Here is a 6,128-nt window from a genome sequence, read left to right on the forward strand (position 1 = left end):
CGGGCGTGCAGGCCGCGCGGGGCCCAAGCGGCCGCCGGCGCAAGTTTAGTGCGGGCGGGCGCCGGGCGGGCGAGCCGAGTCTGCCGGGCCCCGCGCACGGGGGTGGGAGGACAAAGGGGTGGGGGGCCGCGCTGGGGCTGGGGGCAGGCCGGGGTGCGGGCGAGGGCAGCGCGGCAGCTGTAGGTCACGGATAATGTCACTCACGAGGAATGCCCCCTCCCCCTCCCCTACTCCCGAACAGGGGAAACTTTTGTCTGGCGAGGGAGGGGGTTAGAGGCCGGGTCCCCGCTTGGGGCAGGGTGAGGCGGCCGGACCGGTTTTCTCGGGGCTGCGAGAGCGGCCTGGTCTCTAACTCTCTTCCTCTCTCTGGTTCTCGGAGCGTGGAGCCTCCGCTTTGAACGCTGCTCTTTAACACCCTGGGACGGGGTGAGGAGGGGGCACTGGGACAGGATGGGAATCTGGGGACTGGCCTCCTGGCTCTTAACTGGATTGAGCATAGGGGTCAGCCAGGAGCCATGCTAGGCCCAGGGGATTCAGGACCCCACCCCTGTCTACCCCTGTCTAGCCCCAGCGCTGTACTCCGGCCCCCCTCCTCCCCCAGTCATTGAGAATGGCCTCAGGCAGTCCTGCCCCTGGTCTTGAGGTGCAGACTGACCTGGATGTCTGTCACTTCCCAGCTCTGTGACCTTGGGCTGGTTCCTTACCTTCCCCTCACCTCAGTTTCCTCACCTGTAAAATGGGAAAAATATAGTATATTCTAGAATAAGGATGAGATGAAAATCTGTGGTACCTCAGTAAACTGTGGCATGTTTATATTCAACAAGTATTTATTGCATGTTTACTATGTGCCAGGCACTGGGCTAATTGCTTTGCTTTGTTTTTTAATGTTTACTTATTTTTGAGAGAGAGACAGAGTACAAGCAGCGGAGGGGCAGAGAGGGAGACACAGAATCCCAAGCAGGCTCCAGGGTCTGAGCTGTCAGCACAGAGCCTGATGTGGGGCTCGAACCCTCGAACAGGGAGATCATGACCTGAGCCGAAGTGAGACGCTTAACCAACTGAACCACCCAGGCGCCCCTGGGCTAACTGTTTTATATATATAATTTTCTTCAGTTCTCCCGCTTTACTATGAACCACATTTCACCGAGGGGGAAACTGAGGCACAGGATGGTAAAGGCTGTGCAGGTGAGAAGTGGTGGAACTTGGATTTGACTCTCCTCCCCTAGCCTGAGTCTCACCTACAGGTCTCTATAAAGTCCTGCTGTGACTGAGCTCATGGTGTCATTTTCAGTTGAAATTATGTATGAGGACACTTGTCCCCTCTCCCCATCACCCTCACCCCCAGGTGCTGCTCCTTCTGCCTGGTACTGGTGCAGGTTGAGGTCTTGTGCCCTGGCTCTTGTTACTGTGGGCAGCTGGACCAGGAGGGAAGTCCAGTGGAGCCTGGGCCCGGACCTCTATGGTGGTCCGGCTTCTGTTGCTGGCTGGGTCCGTGGCAGGAATGCTCTCCCAGTGAGGGTGGTGCAGGAGGAGCTGGTCTCCCTGGCTCCAGCTAGGAACAGCTGGTGGCTTTGTCAACAGGCCTGTCCCCGGCACCCAGGAGAAGGCAGAACCTTTCATCTCCATTCAGACCAGGTCACTTTTAGATCAGCAGGGGGCAGAGGTAGGGCCAAGAAGCCGAGCCCTTGGGGGCGATGAGAGACAGAAGGCCAAAGGATTTATATCACAGGTGTCCACTTGTGTGACTCATCAGCAGGGTCCTTATTGCTAAACTAATGGCCTGCCCTAGGTGCTGCAGCCCCAAAGGTCCCCGAGGACAGTAATGGGGGGTGGACTTTGAGCCACGGTCAGGATTACAGAATCCTAATGGAAAATGCTTGTGTGTACTGGGTTTCTGAACCTGGGGCACAGTGTAGACCCTCAGTAAATACTCTGAGTGAATATGCATGGACCCAGACTTCCGCCGGTTTCAGTGCTCTGTGCTGGCCCAGTCTTTTGGTGAGGGTACCATCTCATGACTGCTCATCAGGCTCTTATTGGGGGCCTTGAGTAATTTCTTTAAACATGGAAAACAAATTTCTAGTTAATAAATGACATCTTAAAACAATGGAGCGGGGTAGAGAATGAAGGTTCTTGGGAAATGAAACTTTGCGTGCACATTACTGTCCTAGATGCTCCGAGGGCTGTGCCAGCACTGCGTCTGGGATTTGCAGGGTCTGTAGGTTTTTGGTAGGCTCCACGAACAGGGGCCTTCCTGGGCTGACAGACCACTGTAGCTTCTAGGAACAAGAGTGGAAATTCCACTACTAGCTGGACTTTGAGGGGACTCAGAAATGCGGGGCGATGAGTGGAGGGGCTGGGTGGGTGAAAGGAGCCCTGAGGGATGGGGGTGACCCTTTGGCATGCGGCCAGACTGTCCTTGTCCTCGTGATCAGAGCAGAAAGAGAGGCCTCTGGGAGAATCAACAGGTGAGGGAAGGAGCCAGCAAGCAAGAAAAAATGGATAGTGAGCCTCCTGTCAATAAGGGGCATGCAAGAAACAGTTTTAATTCACAAGTTGAGGATGTGGTCGAGTGTGAAATCATAGGCTGAGGGTTGGCCCAGGAGCCAACTGAGAAACTGCATCTGTGACACGTAGAAACGGGCTCTGGTCTCAGCAGCTCCGAGCTCTCTCTGCTCTGGGCTTTGGGCCTGCTCGACCCGTCCGTCTTCCATACTTTGGGACCAAAGCCAGGCCTGCAAGTCCCTAGAGACTGGGCAGACTTCTGCTGGCTTGGAATTTGGTTTGGGTATGGCTTGAAATATCTGGACTGTTTGGAGGACTTGGACATACTTTACATGAAATGGAACATTAGGGTAATTTGTTAAATATGTATGGAAACTGTCTGCGGGGTGGGGTGATGTGGAAACGAAATGGGGTGAGGGTGAGGTGCTGCTTGTTTCTGAGTGGAGAGGCTGCTGGTCTGATGGGGGAGGGAAGACGAGGCTCAGTGATGGTGGAGAGGCAGGACGTGGTCAGTGATAGATGGGCTTTGGAAGGTCAGTAGAGAGGAAAAGCTCTTCTGGTTGTTAACGTCGGCAGGGCTTCCTGGGAGAGGAAGTGTTTGTGAGGATGCAGGCTGTGGGAAGGGGGGCAGTGGAAGGCAAGATTGGGTTCTGGGGACTTTGCAGCATCCTGCTCAGGAGTTTGGATTTTATTCTGTAGCCGGTGGAGAGGACAGAGGGTGGTAAGCAGATCGTTGAGTCGATGCCTGTGGCCATGTCTCGTGCCAGGCTCCTTACAGACGCTCCACTGAAATCTCACAATACCCCTGCCGAGTAGCTGCTGCCGCCGGTAATCCCCACCCCTGCCCCATTTTCAGATGGGGAAATGGAGGCTCAGAGGCCTTGAGTCACTTACAGAGCGGTATTGGAACGCAGGCCAGAACTGCTTTTGCCCTAGTGTGCTGTTCCTCTCAGAGGTCATTTGGCCAAAGATGGTGGTGAGACTGGTTGTGTTGAGACCAGCTCAGAGATGATGCGAGTTGGGGTCCAGCAGAGAGCTGAGCAGAGTCTGACTCAGGCGGTGGGACTGAGGAAAGGAGGAGGAGGAGGAGGCTGAAGGACTTTGTAGCTGCTTTGGGGCTCGGGCTCATCACAGGTGACCTGAGGTTTGGGGAAGGACCCTTAAGTGACAGCGTCACTGCTTCCAACCCCTGGCAGGGCTCTCTGTGGGCAGAGGGCATAGTCTTGTCCCGTGCCTCCTGAGGGCAGACACAGCAGCAAGAGTGACAGGAGGCTAACGGGAATACGATGCCTCGGGAGAGGCGGGGTCTCCATTGCTAAAGGTAAACAGTGACCCTGGAGAGAGGGAAAGGATGCCGAAGGCGTGTGCCGGGAGGGTCAGACCTGGGTGACCTCTTTCACTTCCCTTTTCTTCCGAGAATCTCAGCAGTTGGGGTAGTGCTCGGCCCATTTCCACCCCCTGTTTTTCTCATAGCTCTTCAGAGCTGCCCCTTCCTGTGCTTCTTGGGAAGTTCCCCATGCTGGCCTGGCCTGCAGTGCTCTGCCTGGGAGAGTCCTTACCCTGTGGAACACACTCAGCACAGCTGACCTTCCAGGGGCCCCTCGGGATGTCTGGACCAGCTGCCAGAGCTGCCGGGACTGTGGTTTCAGGGGACTGGAACCTTAGGCTTCTATTTCCCCGTCTGTGAAATGGGTTCAGTCTCTCTTTCCTCAAATATGTGGAAAGAAAGCTGAATCATGAATCAGTCTGAACCAGTAGGAGTTGAAGGGAAGGGCCAGTGGGTTTGAAAGTGAGGAGCGGGAGGGGTGGAGGCAGGGCTGTCCCCCGCCTGCCCTTCAGCAATGGTTAACGCAGGGTCTCCTGGTCCTGAAAGGTCACCAGTAGAGGCGCTTTCTCCTGCCTGTGGGGCTGGTACAAAGTTCTGTCCATCAGCTTCAACTCGGAGGTTTGGAGCTTGATAGAAGGTGTGGATGTGAATGTCTGGAACTGTATGGCCTCCGGGGTAGAGATAGTCTGCCACCAAAGGAGTCACAGAGGGGACCAAATCTCTTCCCTAGATGGAGGAGAGTTTACATTAAGCTGCCTCCTAGCCCTTTTTATTTCTACCTGTCTCGTTTCTTGATTCAGACTGGATTAATCTAATGTTAAACATATGCATTGTAAATGAGCATTTGCTTATTTGGAGGGTAAGGTATGGGAGGTAGCCCACTATGTGACCAGTGCCCCATCTCCCATTCCCCCACAAGCTTCAGCAGAACCTGCCCGTCTCTGCTCATGGCGAGGATGCTGAACCCCAGTCACTTGCCCTCACTGCCCAATAGTCCCCCACCGAGGCCCAGCTCCGGTGTCACCACTTCCCTACAGTTATTCCTAATGCCATTGGACATTGCCTGCTCCCTGCTTTTGCATGGGAAGAGCCTACTATATGGCCCTGTCATGGGGCCCTTCGCACACCTGGCTTTGAATTCTGGTTTCTTAGGGACATATCTCATCTCTTCTAGGCTCCAGGCTTTGGAGGCAGGGGCTGTGTGTGGCCCATTTCACCAGGGGGGAGCATTGCAGAGTGGAGTCAAAAGTCATGGGTTCAAGTCCCAGCTCTGTCATCATTAGCTGTGGGATCTAGAGAAAATTACCTAAATCTTAAATCCCTCTAGGCTTTAACCAATGAGGATAGTAATAGTCCTGTTTTGCTAGGAGAGTTGAACAGATCAGTGCCTCACCCAGAGTAAGAGCCCAGTAAGTAGCTCTTCAAAGATAACAATGGGTATTAATATTGTTTATACCTAGGGGGTGGTCTGTCTTTTCTGAGATGGAAGGAAGAATCCTCAGGGTTTGAGTTCCTGAACATTCTGTCTCATAGCCTGGGAATGTTTATTTGGAAGAGGAAACTGAGGCCCAGAGAGACTGGGCAATTTGCACAGGGTGTGGGAGCTGCCAGTCTTATCCAGGAGGCCGGACAGGATTTCTTCTGTTATACCTGTTTTCCTCTTTTGTCCTTTCCATCAAGGTTAAGGTGCTCAAGTTCCATAAGGGCCCATGTCCTCCCTAGTGGCCATGTTGAATGGTATCTAAAACTTACGCCAGATAAGTTGGCCTGGCTGGTAGGTCCTGTGGCTGTCCTTGAGACGAGGGCACCATGCCCTAGACTGTGCACACTGTGGGCTGGCACCTCCAGAGGCCTCCCACCGAGCCTCCCTGTGCCCTGGGAAGGAGGACGGGATGATGTCAGGGAGAGGTGGCCTGGTGTAGATCTTGGGGTAGGTCACTAGAACACAGGCAGGGCAGAGGCTGGGAGCTAGGCTCTGGACCCAGATGGCCTTGCTGGGTCATTTCCTACTTGTGGCACCTTGGGAAGCTCTTCAGTGCCTTCCTCCGTTCAAAGGGGATAGTAACGGTCCCCATCTCGCAACATTTAGAAAGATAATGCAGGAAAGATGCTTAACTATAAGCTGAGTCCATGTGAGTTATGATTATTGTTGTAGCTGGTGATGTTGTTATTGAACAGGGAGCTCATTCCATCCTCCGAGCAGGAGGAAATAGGCACTTGTGTCACCCCTCTTGGTAGCAGGTGTGGCCACTAAGGCTTAGCGAAGTGGAAGGCTCAGACTTTGCGGCGTGGCGGG

General features: G+C 54.1%; 1 protein-coding gene across 1 annotated transcript in view; it reads left to right on the forward strand.

Moving 5' to 3' along the window:
• NDST1 (N-deacetylase and N-sulfotransferase 1) overlaps window positions 1-6,128 on the forward strand; it is a 62,622-nt gene that overhangs the window by 715 nt on the left and 55,779 nt on the right. The window lies entirely within an intron of this gene.

This window comes from Herpailurus yagouaroundi, unplaced genomic scaffold, assembly GCF_014898765.1.
Source record: "Herpailurus yagouaroundi ecotype Mexico unplaced genomic scaffold, PumYag 29, whole genome shotgun sequence".
Lineage (NCBI taxonomy): Eukaryota > Metazoa > Chordata > Mammalia > Carnivora > Felidae > Herpailurus > Herpailurus yagouaroundi.